Here is a 27,933-nt window from a genome sequence, read left to right on the forward strand (position 1 = left end):
TAAAGCAAGTGAGACGACTGGTTCGCCCGCTGTCTGTGTATTGTGAACTAGTAATCGGGTGGCTTCCAAACCAATTGCACTTCAAGCATGTAACACCGTTTGGACGAGAGGTTTTCCCTGGATGTTTCTGACTGTGAAAGTTACTCCGCGTGGTATTTTTTCTCTGTTAAAAACAGCAGCAGTCGCATTAGTATTATTTTTTTTCAGTTAAAGAAGTTACTTACTTTACTGCATTACCAAAATTAAAAAAGTTTGAGTTTCTTATTTTTGGTACCGCGGTTGCCGAGTGGTTAGATGACATAAGATGTCTTGACATATTATCCCCCCATCTCTGGTTCATGAGTTCCAATCCCAAGTGAGGCAGTTGCCAAGTACTGACCGCTGGTCGGTGTTTTTTCTCCGGATACTCCGGCTTTCATTCACCAACAAACCTGACACGGTTTTATATGACCCCGGCTGTTAATAGGATGTTAAACAAATAAAACCCAAAACCCAAGCTTTTTATTTTACTTCAAGATAGAAATTAAAAAAAAACATCCCGGAAGCATATGGAGATGGTGTCATAGGATACAGCTCACTGGTGTTATAAGATATTGTAGAGTGGATATGGTTTAACATCTTGTGTCATACGAGGATGGTGTTATAGGATACAGCTGGCTGGTGTTATCAGATATTGTAGAGTGGATATGGTTTAACATCTTGTGTCATACGAGGATGGTGTTATAGGATACAGCCAGCTGGTGTTATCAGATAAATTATTACAATTATATGTCATAGAGACCCAATGTTTTTACGATGCGCATCATATGTAGTTGATAGGGAATTATTGTTCTACAAATGAAATGATAAAAAAACAAAGTATTTGCATTTACGTTCTGTTCTATTTGATATTGACATTAGTTATTATGATATTGCATTATGCTTGTCTATGCTTGATATAAAAATCCGACAATAGCACCAATTCATGTCCATCGCCGATATACTGTTGACATATATCATAATAACATTCTTGTTAAGGCACATTGTCATTTTATAGCACTTAAGTACATTTTGTTTTAAATGTAAAAAAAACGACCAGTACGCAATACAGAGATATTGATAAAATTAAAATCAGTATATCTGACCGCATCATTTCATTCTCATGAATCATACTCACATACAATGTACATACTTATTAAGAGGGCACACAGCGGATTAAAGACCCTTTATATTTTGCTAGAACGCCGTCAGCAGGGAGGTAACACTATAGAGAATGTAAATATGATAGCGTCTGACACTGGGTGAAAATTACGAAAAAGTGAATTAAATCTCGTTTCATTGTTGTCAGAGAGAATATCTCAAAATATGGTAGCCGTATCTTGAATGAAATATAACCATTCCAACCTAATAATGAGTCAGAATAGAGTCCCGCGCAATTTATGTATTTTAAGCTTAAGAAACCTCTATAGACAACCTGTTATAATCTGACTTCGAATTACGTTGCATAATTGTCCAAAGAAAGGACGAAAATCGACTAGAGTGGGTGTCCATATTTCGACGTTTTTTTTACTCGTTTTTTCCAAGAGTAGATTTTAATTGTTTTTATAACAGATACAATTAACAGTCTAGATAAAAGGTTCCTCATATTCTTACAAAATTGATTACTTACAAAAGTATGAATAATATATTTTTGTATGAATAAGGTTACAATATCTTCGAATTTCGGATACCATTTTCCATAGGGTGTCCAAATTTCACCATTTTGGTAAATAAAGACGATTTAAATGAAGATATAAAAATAGATATTAAATAAAATGTCTATGCACTGTCAGATGATTATTAAATAGGCCACTCATTCAACATTGTATGAAATCATTCACAAGAAACAACATTTTATCATTTTTTATCAGGTTAAACTATTTGATAACCTCAAGGGAAATAATCGCCCTTTCTAAGAACCGTACTGGAAAAAAAGGTCTGACAACCGATGTGGAATGGAAATTTTATTATTTGAATATTGTTATGAAGATTATCTTCATTTCTTACTGATACTGTGCTGCTCATTTAATGTCATGATTACCAAATTATCACTTGTTATCATAAAATGGCGAAATTTGGACCCTGGCGAAATATGGACAATGCTATACCCTAGATTTCAAGGTTTTAATGGAATTTATCAAACCTTTAAGAACAATAACAAATTGAAAACAACATACCTATATATTTTTAAAATACCGTATCTAGAGTGTTTTGTCATAAAAAAAGGGTAAAGTCCATCATACATCGTCGACTATTTCGTTGTTTTTTGGGGAAGATCGTGGTATACACTGGTAAAGGGAGATAAGTTATCAACTGCTGTGACCTTCAATATTATTATACATTCGCAATCTATTTGCCCTACATGTACATAATGATTTTTTTTCGTATTTTGACGTTTTTATCAAATAAAACTGGTAGCCAGGTATATTTACATTCTGAGTGTTTCGTCACTATATGAATCAACCATCTGACGAAAATAAACATTTTTCTATGAAAACACTATGTTCCTTGATATTCCGTCTTTGCATAATACAGAGTTAGCTCCCTTGCGGGCAGGTATCGATTGTTACGTCATTATTTTGTGAGCGCAATTCACGTCGATTTATCCGAAACGTATGACGTTGCGCTCCCAAACACATGACGTCACAATCAATACCTTCCCGCAAGTGCAGATAACTCTTTGATATGCAAATTCGGAATAGACTCAATAATGTGTACTGTAATAAGTCAATCAAATCTTATTTTAACTATATTTCTTCTTTATCGTTTGTCATTTGCAAAAGTAGGTCGACCGGAAGGCGGAAGCTTGAAAACGCGAAGTTGTGGAACGACTTTGTCATCCAGCTGTTCCATTAATCTCGTTTCTCGTCGTATATGGGTGTCATGATTTTAAATATAATATAATAACCTTTCAATAATTTTTATTTTAATAAATTATTCTAATGTAAATATATGGATTGAATGTATTTTTCTAATTTTCATATAGGCCATGAATAGCAGAAGCTATCAACATGTTTTCCTTCAATATTATTATACATTCACCATCTATTTATCTTAACATCCTTGTTATTTCCGTGTTTTGAAATTTTAAGCTATCAAATAAAAATGGTAGCCAGGTTTTACAATTAAAGTTTTGGTGTACAATTAATGTTTTGTTATGCATCATAAATCAATATATCTATAAAACAACAACAGACACACACAAAGAAAAAAAACACGAAAAAAAACGTGATAATATAGATCTTGATAACATATTACATATAACTAGGACATACCGTAAACCAACTGTCTTGGATTTTGTAATTCGAGTAAATTCACGAATGTTTACCCCCGGTAATGTGATATGAACATCACATACCAATAGAGATTTCACTGGATTGTTTCAGACAGAGAAATTTATTCATTGCTACATTGTAACTACTATTAAGAGGAAAAGCGAGAAATTTATTAGATACAGAACACTGTTGGTTTGTAGAACTCCTGTTATGTAACGAGGCAGATAAGACAGTTGGTTTTCAGTATTTGAGCTACAGTTCAGTTTTATATAGCAATTTGTATCCAATCTTTTACACGATTAATTTGATAAAATTAAGTACCGAAACTTCTAACCATCAGTATGTACCTTAAGTTCCTTTTTCTAGATTCAAAACTAACTTAACAAAGGAAAAATAATTAAAAAGTTAGTAAATAGATATCGCGTCAAATTGAAATACATACTACACGTACTAGTATCAGTAGGCCTAGTATAGACCTATAACAGAGATGTAACAAAACGTTAAAATAAAATAGAATACTCCTTGTTTCTTGATAAGCTACAGTTGTATTCTTACATGTTGAAAATATCAAAGAAATAAGGTATATAAATAAATTGATGGTGATATAAAGTAATATTTGCAAAGACAATTACTGGTAAAATAAACTTTCCATCCCATAGTTAAGACACATGACAATGCACGTTAAACTATGTTGAAAATATGTAAATAATTGAGCTATCAACTCACAAAAAAGCATATATATACACGAATTGTATAATGAAACAAAAACTACACAGACATCATTATATTAACATGATAACTATAAAAGGTTGAACCTTGGAAATAATTCAACAATAACAGATTATAAAAATACAGAAATATTTATAAGACATGACAATCAAACATCTTATATATAAGCCAATACGACGGTTTTTATATCGAATTGATATTATCTTGCGTCGTAAGTGTATTTAGAGTGTTTTTATATGTTTCTTCGCCTCTCTAAATTTTAAACTTTCGCTGTTTTCCGACTTTTGTAAAGTTCGTAGTCGCAAAGTTATTAAACACGTAAATGAAAATATCGTTTTTTAACGTGTACACGTTTATAATAGCTCGGAAGTATCCATACTATTCCAATATGTTCCGATCCGTACGGGTAATGCCGATATTGACCTAGTGATACGGGCTCGGGAGGTTCTGATCTATACGGATGTCGATTACGTGATGCAACTCGTTTTTCCGACATTACCCGAAAGTTTGAAACATAATATTGAGTGTGGTGTTTTTTTCAAAACGTGTGAAATTTCATGCGACATTAATCGCGATGTCAATAGTATATTGGTACTTTAATGGATCTGAACCATCATATATAAGCATCCATATTCACACACTGTATGTTTTATGAAAGTTTGTGATGGTGAAATTTACAAGAAATACAACTTTAACAGATGTTTTTTCATAGTGACGCGTTCTGTGTTCGTCCGTTCTAAAAATTCTGAAAGTTCATTGACCCATGATCATGATCTATTGAAGTGATTTCCCCTGCACTAAATTACAATGCATTTAGAGATGACAAGTTTCATTTATTCTTGATGAGTAACGCACTATCTGTCTCCAACATCGAATGTCATATGCAAGGTAGGATATCGTCATATTCTTATTATTTTCGCTCTTAGCTGGTTCCCTGCAAAAGACATACAAAATCATATTCAGCATTTGATTTCAAAGCTTAAAATTATGTTAAACTACTTACTGTAAACCAACTTTTATTCGCGTGTAATTTACTTTCGCGAAATTTGCGATAGATTAAAAATCGCGAAAGTTAATCTCCGCGAATTAATATCGATACATTTGTATGACTGTATAGTTCAAAAATGCTTTGTTAGCATTAAGTTGATCATATTTGTTCAGAAGTAAAATATCTATAAAAAATATGTCAAACTAAATAAACAATTCAAAGATCAGTAAAAAGTAAAATCCTAGAACGCTACCGTCCACATTAGACAGTGTTTGTGTTGGGCGCCATGACAGGCCAGAGGGAAAACATTATCTGTGCATTCGTTTTGTTTCAGTGAGGGGACAAAAGGGGTCACTTCAGTTCAGAATATTTCAGATCTCAAGTCCCAGAATTTTGAGTTATGATATCCTTTTTAGCTAGCAGATTTGTTTTTTTAACTACACTAATACCTTTTACCCAAAGACAATTCAAGACATACTGATCGTCGCCAACATTGGCAGATTCCATTGTTTATTTGTGTGCAACCGTGAGTTCTATTCTGTCGTACTGTACGTGTTTTTATAGTGATTAACACTTAGACCCATTACGAATGAGATATCTTATACATACGTATGTAAACGACTACAGACTGCTTCACAAAACAGATCTGTAATACCTTATAAATACTTTATACTTTCACGAAATAATGAAAGTAGACAAATAGTCTGATCCGCGAAAGTCTATCTCCGCGAACTTGTTTTGAAACGAAATTCGTGAAATTAAGTAGCCGCGAATAATATTTGGTTTACAGTATACATTCAAATGTCCAGATCATGTTAGGAAAACAGGTTAAGGTTATTTGAAAATAAAAATACCATAAAAAACGAATCGTAAACATGAATGCACTTTGTATTCGCATAGATGAAAATCAAAATCTGAGGGCAATGACTTGATATTGTTATTATTTTTTTCAAAAGTCGATTTTCTATCTCAAACAAAACAATCATAAAAGTGAATATAGTCAGTTCTGGAAACTTATATAATAAAGAGAGTTTATGTAATACGATACCTCTGTGGCGATAAATGCTGTGATAAGAGACTCCGTGTCCATGTTAAATTCTTGCATCGCCAGTAAAATCATGTTCCTTGTTGGCGGAGGCTGGGTCTTGGTGATGAACTTTTCCAGCAATGCTTTCAACGTGTGTTCTGGTTTGTTTCTGTACTTGAAGTCTGCCCAGTCCACGTCCTCTGGCTGGAATCCGAGTTCGATGAACAGGTTGAAGTATGCTTTGACGCTAATATACCTCGCAATGACTGGGACATCATTTACAGAGAGTAATTCCTGTAACCACCCGTCTGGTAACCGCTCGTCTGAAATCATTTATTATACATTACTAGAATTTCTTTATTCAATTGATTAAAGACATTAAGAAGCTTGTATTCAGACAAATAATGAGTTTTAGAGTAATTGGTCTTTCCCAAAATTGTACATGTTTAGTGTTATATATTTAGCCTTTACGATATATGTATCATTATGTTCTGATATCTTTTTAAACAGGGCTTTTACAGTTAGATGGTTTTGCTTAAATTGTCTTGCTCATACGAATCACCGTTACCATAACAAAGTATAGAGGACCCTCGATAATCCGGACTGCGATAGTCCGGAAATATCAAACACCGGACGGAGATATCGGATTACATATTTCATTATTAATACGTAAACATAATATAATGCGACAACTAGCAATCCGGACATTTTTTCCCTTTTTGATGTTCGGATTATCGTAAGTCGACTGTACATACAGGCAATTAACCCTCATGTTCTATACTGCCAAATGTTACACACGTATCCTTATCACAAATCTTAATATTTAAACAGACAATATTGAAATTCTTGCATTTAAATAATAATTAGTAGTACTACACTGTTTTGCAATTCTTTAGTTCCATATTTTTATTATTCTATTTCTAACAAATGCCGACCTCTATATTGTGTTGTCCCGTTACAATCAATGATTTCGATCAGCTTTTCTGGATCCATTCCGTTTTGTTTCATTTCTTCTGCAATTGTCCGGAATTTTAGATCCGCCTTCCGTTTTGTTAGTTGAATTAAAATCTTTGTGATTCGAGATCGGAACACCAAATGCCTGTGCTCTTCCATCTCCTGCTCCAGCAACTCACTTGGACAACCCAGTCCAACAAAGAATGTCTGGTAAGAACTTCCGATGTATTTGGACACTCTACCGATCTCTTTAAGCGTCAAATTCCTTTCTGGTAAATCAGCTGACAACTCTGCAATTACATATACTAGTAACTCTGTACATCTTGATGAAAACATATATCAATAAATGATTCATATTTCTTACCAGTTGAACTAAGGTAAACATTATAGTAAACGACATGTGGTCTTGTCGGTCATCCAGATGTAATTGTCATGAAGTAAGTAATTAACATACGATACGCTCAACTCACCAGCAGATAAAGTGGTCTTCCCATCCATCTGTAAATGATATAGGTAATATTGGATTATAAATATGATAAATAAACAAATATATTATATCTAAAATATAGAATCTTTGAATATCAATTATTAAAAAACATACTGCATGAAAAAGCAGACATATTTACACACCTTTTCCGTAGGGTCTTTGAACCAGACGTAGATATCATCTGTCTTTATCAATGTTGGTCCATCGATGCCAAAGCATTCCAGATTCTCAAACGTCTTCAGGTCGTCTACCTTCACCATCTTGTCATTTTCGTTGAAGCGGTAGTCATTGTGAAGGTAAAACTGGTATTCGAGGTGACTCTGGTGATTTTGCTCCAGAATTTTCTGTAGGAGGTTTTTGAGAATGCTACATAATAACTTACTCCAACCCCCGCTGTTGACCTACCGGTATAGTTTGTGAACATAACTACCCTTAATGCATTGTCCTGGCAGTTAACAACCATGTTCCATGCCGCGTTCACTTTTAGGGAAACAAAGCTACGCTGAATGACCTCGATTTTACCATACCTTGGTTCATCTAGTTTTTCAAATCGGTGAATACAAGAGGTGATCATCTTGTCCCATATGGCCCTTGGGATGAATGACTTGTTGAACTTGATACAAAGAGTCACAGTTGTAGCAGCATTTGCAAGTACAGGAAGAATGAGTTCTGGATTGGCGGTTTGAAGCATGCATGGCACTATGAAATATTCTACCTCAGTGTTTGCATTTGTGATCGGTTTTGCGATAAGACTGAGAGATTCCATTACGATGCAGAGTGTCTCGAAGTTATCCACAAACATTTTCTCACTCCATAGTTTTGCGGCGAATTCCATCGTTAGAACTCCGGATTTTTCATACTCTTTCCACTGTGTGAACAGCTTTGTTGATAGGTTTTCCTTGAAGTGTTGGGCTGTTATGATTTGTTTAAAGCCGTCAATTATCCACTGCGGCTGCAATATTACAAAGGGACGTCGTGTGTGCATATTAAAACACAGAAACGTCCCTGTAAACTTAAGGTTTCTGAAAATAAAATCCATAACATGTTTTTCTGATTAAGGGCAACAGGTCTGTTTAACAATACTAATAATATTAATAATAATACACATGTATAATAAATGGATATTGGCATTCCCTTAATTCTTCAATATTTAAACTTTTCAATTTAAACCTTTTCAGTGTAAATGGTAAACTACAGTCAGTTCATTTATCAAACAGTTTTATGTCAATCGCTGGCCTTTGATCGGCTTGATAATAAATTATGGAAATGCTTACATAATAAAGTTACCTAATTGTTGTTATGCCAACTCAGTTTTGAAAAAAAAAGTAATGTTGTTGTTTATATATGAACACAGCCAGTAATCTGACATATTTACCTGAGGAATTGATGGATTTCAGTTTCATGCAACGGTACGGCTACGCTGCTGTTGACATTCAACAAATCTTCATATGTCAGGATTATCTGCCCTTGGTTCTTCAGTCTAATGAGCTCAAGCTCCAATGCAACACATTTAGAGGGAATGGGCTTCCTCCAATGCGATTGCAATGGAGCAATCTCGGTTACTTTCTGCCACAATGCTTCATAAAATCATCTGGTTTTACTGTCGAATCATTGAGATTAGCTATCGCGAACATTTCCTGGATATTTTGTTCCATTATTTCCTTAAGTTGTTGATTTTCTTGCAGCTTTTCAAGTACCTTAACAAACGATTCCTTCTGCACCACAGTCTGCGTTTGAAAATAAAATTAGTTATAATTTATATTGCTAAAGCAAATATGTTTATTTCATAAGTTTCTATAGTCACAAAAGCGATCTCCTGCTAAACCTAAAGTCATTCGATTCGCTCAATCATTAGAAATTCTTTTACTGTAGGCTTAGATATTCTAACTTTGGTGAGAGAAAGATATACCGTACTTAATTAAGGTTAAGACAGCCTGCATGCGTATAACAATTATATGAAGTGACGTCACGACAACACTATCATGACGGCACGACCGCAACGTTCCATTGAGTCAACGTGGTGTTTATCTATGCTAATATATGTACACCATCAATCTTAAACGTTACCCATGAATTTTACATCGTGGAATGAGATTTCCCCAACTTGATAAATAATACTTATTTTAGTTCTTACATCGGAGGACACAAGATCCATGTGCGAACCCACCAAGATGATTGGTGGCGTTCCTTTGGCTTCCGTTTTATCTTCTGAAGAGTACGTGGCTATATTTTTTAACCAGTACTCTGTGATCTCTGTTAATTAGAAAAAAAAACAGATATCATTGAATCTTTTATCTTTCACATTGTTACAATCTACAATTATCAGTAATTAATAACAATTAAAGATATATGTGCCATAACTGGGCGAAAATGGTGACATGTTATTTTCTCTTCAGTAATGTATTGAAAAACATCAGGTTTGATAAATGGAGCTATAGACAGGCAAACATGTGAAATATCTTATCAGCATTAGCATTAGCATTAGGTTATGTCCTATATATATTTAGATGGAAACATGTATCACCAGAATTTACTGAATTACAATTACTTATAATATTGTGAACAAATGTAATACAATTGTAGACTTCATGGTATTAACTGCATGGTATATACTCATTTCACAACACGATAAATGTGAAATTACTGAATTTTGGCAGTCTGCCAAAAATCGTTTTCAGCTCTTATTTTTACTTTTGAATTTAAACCTAACCAATCCACTATGTATAAATGTTGGGTGATGATTGAAAATAAAAGCTGTTCTTGACTCATTTGTATGAAATTTCCAGCAAACATAACTTTTAAAAACATGAAATATATATGGAGTAAATACCGTAGCCTGTTCTTGACTTTTCCGGATCCAAGCACATGTTCACATCAATCACTAAAACAAATACCATGTTGCTGGACAGGAAACAGTGGTGCGTATTATAAAATACGCACTCACCGCCGAAGTCATATATGGTGACGAAACCTTCCACTTCCTCTTCAACCTTATTTGTTGTTTTCTGCATAATCTGACGGATTACATCTTTTTGTTGTTTAGGCAGCTCTTTTACAGTCTGTTTTACTTCAGGTATTACATTTTCGTAGTTCAAAGGTTCACTTTCTGTATCAAGGAACATGACTACAAACATATTAAGAAACAATATTATAACGTAGCAAAGATAAAATAGAATGTTATGTATTTGTTTTAAGTCTAAGCACGATTTAAATTATATATGCTTGGTAAATGTAATGAATACTTAAATTACTTAAACTAGTAAAACATATAGTATGGAATGGAAATTGTTGAGAGCATTTGCCAAATGGAAACACTTTTTGAGTTATTCATCCACCTGTATTTACGCGCTCACACAAATAACTCTATAGATATATGTAATGAAGTTATACCTTTAAATTCTTAGACTATTTATTTTCTTTTTTTTCCACTAGATATGTCAATAATAAAAAGTGACATCATTAATCAATGAAAAGTGTCACTAACCTTTGTCCCTCGCTCCCTTTATCTCAGATGTTGTTGTATCGCCTGTGTATGTCACCATTGTTTCCGTAGTTTGGTGATCAGGAGCTATGTCATACATTGTTCTCTTAGCTTCCTCTCCTTTTCTGAATTGTTCGATAAGTCGTTTTATTCTAATAAAGCCAGTCTCGATTTCTCCATTTTTGTCTAGCTTTTGGCGAAATCCTGTTTTATGGTTATATGTTAAGAAATTAACGTAGAAATCGGCTGTGTCTGTAGAACCAGGTCCACCTTTCGGTATGCTTTCTTTTATTAGTTGTTTTACAAGACACGATTTACCAACTCCTTGGTGACCAACAACAGCGATAGTGATGTTGCAAGGATTTTCGACAGTTCCGGATATCCCTTTAGAATATTCATGTTGTAGTCGTACGTTTTCTGAACACAATAGAAATACATACAACTCAAATTGTTACCTTACGTCAAAAAGCATGATTCTGATCATCACTTTGTAAAGTGTAAACATTCTGCAAAACGCTTAAAATTATGTGAATGGCTCTTTAATTAACAAACAATATAAGTAGCAATCGTATGTACCGATAGAAATAGCAATTGATATATATCATCATTAAATGATTTTCTTTTAATACCAATGGTACGTAAAAAGCATTTCATTTTCCACTTAACTGCTAATGCATATGACGTACTGTAGAGAATATATATATTTTGCGAGTGGAAGTTTTCGATAAGTTAATTTCATAATCAGCATTATATACTTTCACATTTCCCCGATCTAGGGTTTTGAGTTTTATTACAATAACGTCCTTTACAGTCAGACTATCATATATGTTGGTGTAGGGAAGCCAAAGTACCGGCAAAATAAACCATCGACTAGTGGTCAAGACCAGACAAAGGCCTCATGGGATTCGAATTCGCATCTCAGTGCTGAATGGCCTGTGACAATATGTCGAGACATCTTAACCACTAGGCCACCACGTACCCCCTTCCCGAATCTAAATATAAGTTATTTCTTCATGGGCAAATAGTTCAATTTGAGTCGAGTCAGTAATTACATATTTAATCAGCATATCAGGTCACGTTGACCAAATTTAGGTTCATGGCAAAGTTTACGCCAAGTAAATTTCCACTTTTACCGTATGTTGATATTGAATGTAATGTCAAGTCAATTGATTTGAAGTACGAAACGCCTCGAATGATGTGACTATAAATATGAATGTGTTTATCATTGAAGAACTACATTTGCTGTATATTGGAAACGTTAACGAAGACTTCCATGACAAGTAAGTATACAAACACGACTTGTGCAGAAATATGCGTTAAGGCTCAGTATAGTGGCTAAGTGGAAAATACGTATACAAGAAAAAGCATTATAGTGAAATTATAAAAAGGCGTACAACCTTGATGCTTTGCAATGGCATCGGACATAAGTCTTCTTTGTGTCTCTGACAGCTATAAATACAAAAGTGATAAGACATTATTGACTTCTTTCTATGGAACAACTTCAGAAAGGTAAACGATATATTCAGCGCGATGTGTCATGCTATATTATATATATATCAGATAAATAAGACACGAAATGTTGAATACGTGACAATAAGTGGTTTTAGTAGTAGTATTAAATATTTCATCAATATACGAGCAAATGTTCTAGGTCATGTAGGATGAACGTTTGTGGCTCCTTACCACGTTTTGCTCTCGCCATTTCAAAAATTCACATTTTTGCTAAAAAACATATTGTTCTACTTCACCGTGGAGAAGGTTAACGAATCAGGGTGCGAAGGAGGTGCGTACCTCTGACTAAGGGGGCGCTTAGGAGCTCGAATCGAGACAATGGCCGACGGTAGTTGTTTACATTTTTTCGATGCGATCATAGGCAATTTTTGCATCTAGTGTGATTTCCATTCTACCGAAGTGAGATGAACTGAGAAGAACTGAGATGTGTTGGTTGAAGCCAAGGATGCACAATTCGTTCAAGCTAAGCCACATAAGTCATGCGAGTAGGGGCGTTGGTGATTTGTTTTCTTTTTTTCGCAGTAAAAATACGGAGAATGCGGTGGTTTTACGTACTTAAAACTGTGTGTAAAGATACCTAATTGATGTTAGATGTTTGAATATTAATTTGTAACGAAATTTTAGGTGTAATTCAGTGGCAATTTGATGAAATAGTGAATATATTGGGGACGGAGGTATGGGTGAGGAGGCCGAAAGCCGGCGACGGCGGCCTGGGTGAGCACGTCCGTGAATTTCATAATGAGGAAATAATTAAACGAGTGTTATTTTGCCGCTATATTGTAATTTGTTAGCCTTATAAATTATAAACTAGTGTCAAGTAATCCCATTAAGATATTACAATTACTCGATATTTCAACTACACATGGGATCCGTTGAGCGATACGTGTACGTTTTATGTTTATATCTTTCTTTCATTCAGGTAATTAATTACAATACTATGTAAATATGTTGCAACTTTGGACAAGTACCTGTACATACCGGAACCAGGATGTTAGTTAGTTAACTCAAGGGGTATTGTCTTGATTGAACACATACTACATGTATAGTAATACTTCGAAAAAAAATACAATAAAATACTTGCATAAATTTTCAAATAAAATTAGTAGATTTTCACAAGATAAGTAGATAATCTAGGTTTACTTAAAATTATTATTTCATTTTGTTTCGTTTGGAACACAACCACATGGGGAAGTCTAGAACGTAGGCTTTATTTTACTAGTTAAAATTGTACAGGTACATACAGATGTAACTAGGCTGTCGTTATAAACGGACCCCCTGGAGATCGATTAATTAGGTAACAATGAGCTATATTAACCTACATGCTGTGACGTTTGACTGATCATCATATCAGGTAAGATGTTATATTTGGTATTTGGGTAGGGAGTGGCCTCGGGGAATGAGTCGAATGGGGGCAATGTGGAAAGTTAAAGGCCTTGGTGGTCATAACAACAGACCTACAGGTATGTATCTGTAGATAGTTACAGGTACAGTATCTAAATATTAGGTGCAATTATTATACAACTATGTATATCTGTATCCCCATCTGTGTCTGTATGTTAATATATCTATGTATTGGGTATATATATAAATAAGTAATGATACGATTCAGAATTGTAAAACATAAATTTACTGGATTAAGATAAAAACCAGTAATTTAATATTCTGTGTGTAAAAGCACTAAATCAGATTGACAATTAAAAATGTTTCTGACAGCATGAATTATGACACATTGTCTGCAACTTTAGCGTGATTTCAATGTAGATATAATGTCTTCCACCCGAAATGATCATATCAACAAGCAAACAAAATCAATAAATAAAATATGTAAATCAAAATTTATTTCAAAGCTTTATGAATATTATTTGTCTACAATATCAATGTAGAACTATATGATTGAAAGAAATAAATTAAAGTATGTCTCTGGTTTAAATATCGCCCAAAACAGGGACGTAGTTGACTTATAAATCATGTATATGGAGATTAGACTCATCTGAATTAATTTTAAGTGAGGAGATCATTCTGCAGATTAAAGTAGGCCTAAGATGTATACGTAACGTAACCCCGCGAGGCTCACCCATGCACCGTCCCCAACTAAAATAGGGTCTCCCCCGATCCCGTCACTCGCTAACGTAGGGAAAATTTTGCCAAATTTCAACCATTTTACAAGTCACGGAGAAATTTTACTTATAATAGCACCTTTCAATGTTAATAAAAATCTTAATTGGTCTAGTTCACGAATTGTAAACTACGTAAAATCACCGCATGCTCCATATTTTGACAGCGAAAAATGTAAACAAATCACTCCACGCCCCTACTCGCATGACTTATGTGGCTTAGCTTGAACGAATCGTGCATCCTTGGCTTCAATCAACAGATCTCATCGGTAGAATGGGAATCACTCTACATGCAAAAATTATTGGTTTATAATTTTACTCTCAATATCTATGTCTATGATCGCATCGAAAAAAATCAACTACCGTCGGCCATTTTCTCGATTCGAGCTCCCCCCAATGCCGCCTTCAGCGCACCCTAAGTCAGACGTACGCACCTCATGCGCACCCCGATTCGGTTGACCTTCTCAAAGGTGTACTTTACCATATCTTTCAAAAGTCTTCAGAACGTCTGTCGTAATTATATATATATACGTTAGCAAGCTGAATGGAAGAATATAATCTGGAGAGTAGAATGGTATGCGGCGATTTTAAGGATGTACTCCTCTGAGAAGTCAGAATTGTCTTGTATTAAACTTTTTTTCTCATATAGATTTTCGGAAAGAGGAGTTCATACCATGAAAGAAAATGGAAGAAAAAAACATATGTCCGTGTGCTCGTTTTTGAGCTACTGTCACTCAAAGATACCTAGTTGACAAAATATTGGAGTTTATGGGAATTTTGCCGTTTTGACCATATACACAAGATGTTAAAGCCATAATTTCCTAATGAGGTGTTTGATATGTATTTATGTTTGTAGAATTTATTTTCCAGTAGTCTTCTTTTAAAATATACCAGTTTTGATCAAAAAGACTAATATTTTTTCTCAGAATAACAACATATGCTACCCCTACCCCTTAATTTTGAGCTACAAAATGCACCATTTTCAGCCATTTTTGCCAAATCTAAACCTTTATAGGAAAGTTCTGGTATTAAACGTTTGTTAATATTTTGCATATCAACAGGGAAAGGGTTGTACTTTGAGAATCAGGCAGAAAAATGGGTGGTCCGTGTGCTGACTTTTTTGCCCCACTTGAATATTTGTTATTTTTCAGTATTTTAGAGTAAAAAATAAAAGTGATCAAATTACCATTAAATGTAAAAATAAAGTGAAAAAAGTGAATCATTTCATACATGTACATTAATACTCAATATCTTAATTATCACGAACCAAGTAAAGATTTACAGCAAAAATTAGCTTGATTCAGCTAAAAATGCTGGTGCAGTGATGATTTAAGTAAAAACAATTTCAGTAAAAAATGGTAAAACTTTGGCTCTACTCAAAGCGAAAAAAGACACAATTTCAAAATGGCTGCCAAATGGGCCATTTCTTAAAATCCCCGTATAAATAAATCTGCTAAAGTTAGAACTGTAATTTTTTGACAAAATTTGCAACTAGCAACTTGCTACAGATAAATTGTATTTAAAAAATCTCATAACTTCTTTGATCTTTGTCGATACGAGACTTCAACGGGACTGGTACCTCAGAAGAATACATCCTTAATTATAAATCTGTTGAAAATATACTTGTAAAAAAAGTGTTTTTCCAGTTATGTATGTATTTCATTTGATTTTTCCAACATGTAAATACTGATGGTTGTACTGCTAAAAAACGATCACATATGTGAGTTTTGAATGGTTTTCACGTTACTCAGCAAGGGTTTGGTGTTCAGTGTCCTAGTCTGTATTGAAACTACCACAGTTTACGCTAAACCATGACACATAACAAACGAAACGGTAAAAAAATATAGAAAAGTCTCAATGAGACAGGGCTATGGAGTGCGAGTGTGATTATGAAAATAAAAAAGTTATGTACACTTAAGAACAGCTCTTTAAACAAAAGTGAATACAATTGCGCAAATTGCTAGTCATTGCAAACATAATATACAATGTATATATATCTTTCTATTTCCTTTGTTGTTAATATGTACATTATTTAAATTAATTTAAATATCTTATTCTGACTACAATGTTACTGGCATTTCAACTATAAAAATTAACAATATGAGCTTTTCTAAATTATGCGTGATTTAGTTTGAAATTTAGGTCATAATGAATATATGCGTTGAACTTAACCAAATTAATAGTAAACCTTGAACATGTACTGGGATGATAGAGGGGAACTTTATTATCAAAAAAAAAGAACACACACACATACAGTATATTCAATCAAATGTTATGAACAGGTGGTATGAACCCGAGACAACCTGTACTTCATTTGTTTCTTTTATTTGAAAGAAGGCCATATTGAAAAACAATATGGTGTATTTAATATATTGGCCTTGGATACAATAAATAACTGGTAAAATTTTAATGCGATGTCAACCTCAAGTTTCAATTTTATCTATACAGATATATATCAGTTAAACTTATTACAAAACATCAACAGGTACAATAATACAAATAATGACATAAGTATTTATACGTTTTTATATAGATGTAATAGTAATGTGATATTAATATAAGTATACGTATCGTGCTATGAAATCCATCTCTTCATCGAAGAATCCTAGCAAGTTCAACTTAATTAAATATAAATTTCTGTACGGACTATTGAATTAGCTTACAGGTTAATTAATCAACTGAATATTATAGTATAATCCCATATTTACAAGGAACCCAGTTGAACAATAATACTGTGTTTTGTTACTGATTAACCGATACTCATTTAATTAGTTTGTGAGTCTTCAAACTTTGCTATAACAACTACTTGTTTATCATATTAAGATACAGTAAACATGGAATTAATAGATATAGCTACACACAGTTAAGTTCAGACATTATCAGTTTGGATTGTTATAGCCTGTACATCAATAATACACGTGGACATTTGGTCAACCCAGCTAATTCTTTATTATTCTTCATAAAATGTTATATTTAACACGAATTATAACTTATAGGATACGTTAATTTAAAATCACTACATCTATATTTAGTTTGTATGTAACTAACAGAAATAAGATAATGATCACTGTTATATGTCTAGTAGTTGTAAACAATTAATTAAACAGTTGCAATATTTCAATTTGATTTATTATCAAAGATTATCAAACAATGGCTCAGCTAATGTATATTTTTATAAACACGGAATGTTGTTGGATATATATGTAATTGTCCTAAAATAGCAAACGTAGTCATGAGACATTTTAGTAATAATACTTGGCAAAAAAATACAATTCTAATTGAGTAAAAATGGTTAAAAAGTGATTATAGTAAGTAATTTTAAATAGCATCTCCACCAGTTTAAACCTTAGTCATTTATTTTCCAAGCGCAGATTAGAAATCTATTGATCACGTGTCTCAATGCTGAATATAATGTACACCGCATGCTATGTAAACAAAGTTAATTGATCCTTACATGATGTGTCTTCACATGATTTGTCAAGTCATATGTTAGTCACATTACAAGCTATTCAACTGCATACATTTGCGAAATTCAAACACTTGAAGATAGCAATGGTACTAATGATAGATACTGATATTACAAAAATACACTTTGTTACTGTGAACTAGCTGTTATATATAGCATTAAAACATGGTTTTAAAATAATGCAAGTATATTGTTATTAATAAACTGTTTTCAATATTTCAAAATATTTTCATTAAATTGAACAGTTAAACTAATCGCACAGTAAATATACAGTGAGTATGTGTTATATACCACGATGTGTCTAAACCCAACACATGATAGCTGGATATCCCTCCTCTCACATATGGTAAGGTAAGTTATTAGTATAACACAGAAATCCAATTCAATTAATTTACTAGGAATTGGAAAGTATTTTAAACCTGAGAATTTCTTAATGGTATGTTGAAAAGCTCAAGAAATGTAGATAAGTTAGTTTGTGCCAGGCTTATTATACATATACCATTGTATAATTATTATATATCACTCATAAGTGCGTGTTAATTAGCGTATACTGTATATAATTGTATCCGTGTCCAATTAAGGAGAGGATGGTGTTAGGGGGTAGTTGCATTCAGATACGGGTTTACAGGACTCGCATCGCTCCGTCTGGTGATTAAAGGGTTTTAGGACTAAAATGTAAAATTATGTACTACGTTTATACAGCCCGGACTTTCTGTGTCTGAATATGTAAATCATCATGCATCTAAATAAGGTAGAGTGGACGTGCAGGGGTTTCTAAAAAGCACATAGACAAATGGAGGCTATAGAGAGTTTGAGTAAAGGTAAGTATTATTTATCGTTTTGATGTTGGATTAAAGTTTGGACCTTATAAGGCAACTTTGAGATCGATAATATGAATAAAGAGATAGATTGGAGTGAATATTTAGATAAAGTATATATTAAGTCTAACATATTTTGAAAACAATTAATGATATTTAATTATTTCATTAAAATAAACTACATAAGTTACACTTATGGTTTTGTGTTATTACTAAACATCGAATCGAAAACGCAGCACGACTCAATAAGAATGAGTGTTGAAGATGACCTAGGTTGATTTTAATTTTAAAGCAATGGTCGTTAAGAATAATATAATTCCTTGAAGTTGATTTAATATAAAGTTAAATAATCATGCCATTTATTCTTACGTTGTTAATACCATTTGCCACATCCATGTGTACAACATATAAGTGATAGAGCATTAATATCATAAATTGCATTTAGTTCTTATTGCAATAAAAAAACAACGTTCATTTAAAAAAGTGATGACATATGAAATATATTTGTTTTCCACAGCTCATTAAACATTTATGTATCAGCACGAAACGGATAATTTCATAAAAATGTGCTATTCCTAATAAGTATTTTTGTATACAAATGAGCTGTAACCGTCAGGTAAATCGTTAACATAAAAAATATGAAATGCGTGTATATGTAAATTACAATTCAACAATGTACCTATCCTTGTCCTTTTTAAGTCTGCTCCTTTATCGATAAGAAGCCTTATCATGCATGTAAAAGTCACTTTCCGTGCAACATTACTAAATGTGCGAATGAAACTGACGCACACACGTACGGATCTCATATAAGTCGGCCCCCACATATACTTGATTATAGCGGACATTATGGCTCCACATAACTTTCCACAATCGATCTTATTATAGACTCGAGCTCCCAACCTTAGCTGAATCAATTTTAGATAACAAACGTTTGGAACATTACTTGTTGTATATGTAGTGAAAACTGCAATCGCATTAAAATACAGATCCTAATTATCTATTATTTGTTTCATGCAGTATATGTTGCATTAATATAGAGTTAAGCCAACACCACTGAGGAATACTCAACTCAAACACCCTAATGTAAGCTTTAACAATAAAATTATGATATAGTTTCTTCAAAGCTAGAATCGTGTACCTATTCGTGCTCTGTATGTAATATTGTTTGAGATGAAGGAGTAGGCTGATAGTCAATCATTAAATGACTTCTCCTTATGTAGGAATATCACTTTCACGTTGTTCGGGTGTCACGGATGACGTATTATCTAATACTTAACCAATAACATACAATGACACACAGAGCTTTGATATGTTTTGATATGTAAAGACATATCGGGCATGATATGTATAATTTGTGACCATATCGAAGAAGGCCATAATAAAATTCAGTACAAGAAATGGTTATGTGCACTCCTAACTACATCTATGTATGTAGAAGTAATGCCGCTTTATTTATGATTTATTTCTGCAATCGGGAATCATCACGACCAGAAGTCCTTTCTTTAAATACATATATATGCATGGTTCCATATATTTTTCCATTTAATCCGATTGAATATACTTATTTCAGAAACTCAGAGTCATGTTCAATAATGTCAAATAAACATATCATGCAGATTTCGAAAACAGAATGAAATTATTTTCGAAATATATCCAAATGAGTTATCTGCCGTTTGAGGCGGCAATTCTATTTAATTATATTCTGATTTTACGGCTGATCAAGTGTGAAGGTAAAATGACTCCTAACGACATTTTGCTCTCGCTGTTTCTAAAATTCACATTTTTGTCAGAAATATAGTCTTGTACTTTAACAAGTTATGTATGTTTTTCAATTGATATTGCGAATATCATATAATTGATAACAATAATAATGATTGATTTTTGAGGTTTATCATATTTGGTAACTTGTTTCGTGTACTAGCGTATATTGAAAGTAGTGCAGATTACAGTAAAAAAAAACATGGGAGATAACAACTACAGTTCGAAACGAACGGCATAGATACAGAAAAATATATTCTTTTTTAAAACAGGGTTATGAGATGTGAGTTTGAGCATGAAAGTAAACACAAATTTCTTTCTTTTTGTTCATATGTACATGTACACGTAAGTACAGCTTTCTGCTCAAATTCTGATGCAATTGTGCAAAGTTCTAGTCAATGTTAACATTATATACACTATGTATGTACTTGCCAACAGTTTACATCTTTTCATTTTCTTTGTTTTCCATATGTACATATTTACCTACGTCAAAATGTCCGGTCTAAAACTATATATTAATTACCCTGTCTTTTATGATTTTGTATATCATTATTAAAGGGTTTATTGAAGTTGAAAAAAATATGTATAACATAAATTGAGCGTTTGAAATGCTTACGAGAAAGCCCTTAATCAAATGTCATTTACAGCAGAGTAAGCGATCATCATCTAGGCCAAGGTACAATCCATATTGGTCAACAAGGAGTACATTTTCTATAATTTAACTATTTTAGATAATTTGAAATATTTACAAAATACATACTCACAGTTAACCAGCATAATTACGGACATAAAAAAACGATGACTATAGATGTCTATTTTGTAAAAACGTTTGGTTACATGTGTTCATGAGTAGTTACAAAATACAATGTACTTTGCATATCGTTTGATATCGTTTATATATTTCGTTATATAACAATGTGTTAGCATGTCGAATAAAACGACACAGACATTTAAAAAGAATGAACTTATAATAAGGCAGACGTCAGCAATATCTTCCGCTTCTTTTGTTATCCACAATGCGTTTGCGTACTTTCTATTAACATGGATCAACAACTTTCGTTTTTTCGTATTTACAGCGAAGATAATTACGAGAGAAATATCACTAACTTAATGCCTTTTCTGAACTGTTCAAATAAAGTTAACATGATGTAACGACTTGTTGGCTACGACCGTAATCATTAGCATAGAGTAGAATGATACAATTAATTCGTTTTGCCCTGGGTTCGACTGCCGCGTTAGCTTGCAGATTCCTATGTCTCGCTATAATATCCAAAGGTTCTAGTGAGTATGGACAATGGACGACATCAAATTCATTTTACAGTTTATTAACATTTAACATATGTAAAGTCAACAACAACAAGAAAATACCCGCGTGGCTCAGTGGGAAGTAGTGTGTCATGGACAGTCTTGTTGCTAATATTCTCACGTTTCCGCTATCATAATAAACTCCTACCCATCAATGAAAGACCGATCACGTGGCGCTTCACACCGTGCCGATTATCGATAGGTTAACCTCCAATTTCACAAACATCGTTCTCCAGCGAAGAAATATCTCCTTAACGGCTACCCCGAAACTCACTATAGGAGGCTCCCACTCTTTTCCAGCCTACCAACGGCTCTCAACACAAGAGTGAAGACTATTAATTACTATCGAAACCCGTCTAAAGGCGAGACATGCCAAGTCCAACATTGCACAATTTCACAAGTATTTCAACCTCAAAAATATAGCAAAAATATCAAACGCGCCCCATGAAATATATTCTTAGAGGAATTGCTCCATACAAGCATGGTTAACATAAAAGCGCAATCCAATACCTATATAAAACATAACATAAATGTTCAAATATCATCGATGTAAAGGCCATTTCTGCATAAATCATATCTCAGTCGGATTCAATGTGGCTTTGGTAGTAAAGTGATAGTAAAAACAAATAACTAATGGATGTATAAACCAAGATGCCGAAAGGTAATGTGTGAAAATGGCCAAAGCATATCAGACTTGATAGATTGATTCCTATGGAAGCTAATACTGTATCAAGGATGTAGTCAAGTTACGTATGAAAATAAAGGAATCACAGTGTGCTTATATTATCATGTCAGTACTGAAGACAGCAATGGACATATAAATGACATACATTCAGGAATCTTAAAACGACGAGAGAAAACAAATATAGAGGCCAATGGAGACTTGTTTAATGTATCTGATATCCAAAACACGTCATCAAGTACTAATTTCCATTGGAAATCCTTCGACTGTGTAAGACAGCGGAGGAAAACGACACCTGTTGACCGATTCGTTGTCTGTTTACACACAGATACGAAGACACAGATATTCAAACTAATGTTTTCGCTCTGTTCTAACTGTATAGTAAATACTGAGCGCATAATACAAAAAATAAGAAAAACAGAAGAGTTAACTTGAAATGGAATTGCACGGCGGAAGATTGATGCACTAATAATAGATTTTCTTTGATGTGGATACAGGTACCCCTAACCTCGTCAACGACATTCTGTCGTTAACAGAAAGCCCCTTTCATACTCAATTACAAATTCAGGACGCCTTTTATAATTAGTTGGTTAGACAAAATATTAGGCTTTTGCTGCTGAATCTGTGATTGACCTTACATCAATGCAACAAATAAAAACAAAATATCTTCTTCGTATGTATTGTATGAATAAAAGTACAGAAATATTTGGACGACGAACAACTTTCAGTAATTGAAGTATCCCATGCATATATACAATGTAAAGTTGTCATTCATTTGTTGCATTCTTCGACAATGGACGTACCAATGTGTTCGATTTATTTTCCATGTTTGTTTTGTCCTGAAGACACGAAAATAAATGTACACATCTATTTCGACAATTCCCTCATACTCCACCGAGTCTAGGAATCGTTGGAGCGATGACAGATGCCAGGTTGGGGGGGGGCTTACCTCGACGGCCATTGCCAGTCGGGGGAGTGGTCTGGGGATCAGGTCTCCGAGCACATCAACGTGCTGGAGATAAGGCTGTTCGGTTGGCTCTGCAGGCTTTGCGGAAGATTCTACATTCCAAGGTGGTTTGTGTGAATACAGACAACTCTACAGTTGTCGCGTATCTGGAGAGAAAGGGGTGTGTGTGTGGGGGGGGGGGGGGGGGGGTAAATAAATGTACATAATGTTCGCTGTCCGGAAATGCGGTTCAGTCCCTCAGTCAAGCATCTTCCTGACAGGTTGAATGTTCTGGCTGATACTCTTTCCAGGCACCGCAAGCCGGTTGTGACAGAAAGGCAGCTAAATCTCCTGATCAGGGCATTTGCTAGATGTGGAACAGACCTCATATAGACCTTTTCGCCACTTCTCCACCAATCGTTCACGTTTGTCTCTCCGGTGCCAGACCAAACGACTTGAGAGCTGTGGACGCTCTATTGTGAGGGGATACATGCTTATGAATTCCCTCGATTCAACCGGGTGGGCAGGGTTCTAATAGAAGTTTAGGGAGCATCATTTTCCCCTCCGTCTGATCGCGCCCCTATGACCGAGATAATCCTGGTTTCCGGAGCTCTTGGCGTTTCTGTTGGTGGATATTTCTCTGGTTTTCCCACTAAGAACCAATCTCCTGCGCCAGCCTCAGTCCCGGAAGATCCATTCAAGAGCGTGAAAGCTATCTCAGAGGCCTCGCTCACTAGGCCTTTCTTAAGACGTATCAGCTCTCATCGTCCGATCAATAAGCCTTCCTCACCTGCCGTCTAACAGTCATGGAAGATCGTCTGTGATTGGTGTATCGACAGGAAGATTGATCAGGTCAAGGCCTCTGCCCAGGTGATTGCGGATTCCCTTCCCTCTTTGTTTGAGAACGCAAACTTGCCTCTAGTACTATTGCAGGCTATCGCATGGCTATTTCCAGTGTACTATATTCTCATGGTAGACCAGAGTTAGGGTCTTTCAATTCTTTGTCTGCCTTGATTAGGTGGTTCAGTCTGGACAGGCCTAGGGTACGGCAGTTAGCTCCGCAGTGGAATCTAGCACTTGTGTTACTGAAGGGAGCTCCTTAAGAGCCTTTGGTGTCGGTCTCAATTAAGGTTTTTACTTTTGACTTTATGCTTGCTTTTGCCTCAGGCCGTAGGAGGAGTGATTTCCATCTATTCACCTTTTGTGCTTCGTTGGGTCAGATATAGCTCTGTTACCCTACTCACTGATCCTGCCTTTTTGGTAAAGATTCACAATCTTTATTGAGACGAAGGAGAATGATCGGCTGCTTTGTCCCAGTCGGACGCTTAGGTTTTCCCTTGATAAAACAAGGGGGCGATGTACTATATATTTGCCCATTAAACAGGGTAAGCAGGATTTCTCCTCCCAGTACATCCTTCTCCAGATGGATATGTCAGGTGAGGAGGATTGCTTATGAGCAGTCTGATTATCAATCTGGTGCGAAATGCAAGGAGATAGCCCAAGAGGTTAGAGCCCTTGCGGCTTCTTTGGCTCTCCATAATGGGTCATGGTTCCAGGACATCATGTCTGCTGCCTTTTTGCGTGGTTAGACTACTTTCAATGACTTTTACCTACGGTCCCTGTCCTCTCATTCTAATTGACTGTTCTCCTAGGATCCCTTTGTGGCGGCCCGGTCTGTGACTGTTCCTCATCAACATATATTATATGTATTTGTAGTTTTTAACAATAGTAACAAGGTTTAACAACCTTTTTCATGGGGAGATATATCCAAAATTGAAGGAGAATAATTCGATCCCAGTTGTTTTTACTAAAACGAAATAAATTATTACGGCTATTGGGAACTGTCTTACTTATGGATAAAACATGTGAACTAGCCTTTGGATGTTTACTGGATCCGGGAATGTATATTTTATAATTATTGGGGAGGGGGTTGGAGGTCATATCGCTTCTTCTGCTAAAAACCATAAATCTATCCTCATATAATACACATATGTTTATACAAGAGTCAGTTCAATTCAGAATAACGTTACAATGTGTTTTGACAGAATATTTGGAGTTTTAATTTATTGATTTTGTTTTCATTTTTTTTTCTTCTGCATTTTCTTTTCGATGTGTGTGTGGGGGGGGGGGGAGTTTTTCCTCTCTTTATCCCACCTCACTCATATCTTTATAGTACACATGTATGCACATATGTTTAAACAAGGATTAGTGCAATTCGAAATGACTGTTACAAGGTGTTTTGTCCATCAATTGTTTTACTTCTTATGTACATTATGACATTTATCGATTTTTAGGGGAAAAAAAAGCTGAAAGTGTCATTGTTTTCCCGTCATTTCACAAAAATGAGAAGACGTAACGTCATTATTATGATTTAATCGTATTCAGCATGTTTCAATCATATCGAAAAATGTGTTTATTTGCCTCCGAATGTTGTCTGGTTCTCTATCTATGCGCATATATGCGAATGTGTCATTTTGGCCATTTTTGATACCTGGAATCCAAGATGGCCGCCATATGGGACATTAGTTGTCAATGGCAACAAGCATATTCTGAAACTAGACATCATACCGGGCCTAAAAACCATGTTACTAAAAACTGCCAGAGGAGTACATGGGAACCTATCTCTCCTCCCCCACTATCTGGGTTGGGATTTTGAAACAATAATCCCATATCTACATATGGTGGCCTATTCCTATTTTGAGGAATGAGTAGAATTTAGTCCGCTAAACTTGCCTAAATTATTAGGGTTTTTTCTATTATATAGACTTTATATTAGGCAAAACAAATAAAAAACCCTACTAATATAAGTAGGTTTTAGCGGACTATTTAAGTAGAATCTACTCTGTGTAACTATACTTTGCGTGGTGTCACTTTTCAATATTTCATCTGTCGGCCTTTGAATTTACGTGTCTTTCGGTTTAAGCTTAAAGTCATTTGTGTCTTCTTCATATTTACGCACCAAACAACACTAAACACCCAGAACCCGTAGGTTGATAGTTATAAACGGATACGACTTCAGGTTTCCATTTCCGGACTTCCAAAACTGCACAGGTATATTTCAATAACATGAATTTTAACTAAATCATCTACGTTTAGGTTATTTTTTACTTTGAAATTACATTACATTCAAGACCTTGACGGATCGACATAGATGCTTTAACTTTACAAGACCATGAATAACTCATACCAGAATTTTTTTATGTGCAAGCCCGGGCTTTTTATGTATAGCAAGCTACGCCCCTGGTAGCAGTAACACTACTTCCCTTAATACCCTAGCTGGCCGGGGTTCGATCCCCGGCATGGACTTCTGACCAATCACGTTGGCTTCCTTTTGATACTCCCACTATATGACTCACGTTCTTATTACATCCGGTTATTTTTGTATCTATATAGTCAACGAGTACTCGAATAATGTCAATTTCCTTGAAAGGTAAGTTTTAAAGGATTTTTCGCTCTAACAAGAAAGAAGGGGAGTTAATTAAAAAGAGAGAAAAAATACTACTAAATGTACTAATAAAGTAGATATGCATTCACAGTGGTATATCAAAACATTTTATTTTGAAAAAAAAAAAATAACCATATGTTAAAGCTATATTCTACATGCTAAGTGTCATTACCAAATGACGTTGATGTTCGATATTTCGTTATGCATTCTTAAGTTTGGTACTATGCGATAATTCTACACAGTTGTCTTTCACTGAGGATTGCGGATTTCAGACCCAGTTTGCATGCGTATCCGTTTCGTGACCAAAGCGTAAGTATATAATTATATGTTTAGATGAGACATTTGAACTCTCATATTGAGAATTTGTTTGGAATATCTTTATTTGTAGATACACCTTGTTTTTTGTGTTTCAGAAATTAACTGAATAATATTATGTGTTGATATGTGTCAAATAACCATTGGGATGTTCCATGTGTTAGGTGTCGATCTCATACGTTGTGTACACTATCCTATGCATCAAACAAATGACCAGACAGCAAAAATACACTATAATATGATAGTGAATAACAAAGGTGCTTTGTAATCGTTTCGAAGACAAAACGTTGAATGTTAGCTCCATTATCTAATTATAATGTATGATCATCTCTATTATGGATGTGACAGAATACCAGAATACACGTGTTATAAGTCATCGATTTATCGATATATAAACCTTATCACCCATCCTGAAGTATTTGTTTAGTAATAAAATGCACACGTTTAAAATATAACGTACCTGATTTGGATCTGCTCCGTGTTGCAGTAACAATTTAACGATATCTGCCTTCATCCACAATACTGCATCTTCCAATGCCTGTAATGATAACAATGTGACATGCTTTAGTGGTATGTTATTGTCATTTTTTATTTAATTTTCCCCAATCTTATT

At 34.4% G+C, this 27,933-nt stretch overlaps 1 pseudogene; it reads right to left on the reverse strand.

Annotated features, from left to right (window-relative positions):
* Nucleotides 1-4,257: 4,257 nt before the first annotated feature.
* Nucleotides 4,258-27,854, reverse strand: LOC138306419 (uncharacterized; annotated as a pseudogene).
* Nucleotides 27,855-27,933: the final 79 nt, after the last annotated feature.

The sequence above is a fragment of the Argopecten irradians genome, chromosome 13, assembly GCF_041381155.1.
Source record: "Argopecten irradians isolate NY chromosome 13, Ai_NY, whole genome shotgun sequence".
Lineage (NCBI taxonomy): Eukaryota > Metazoa > Mollusca > Bivalvia > Pectinida > Pectinidae > Argopecten > Argopecten irradians.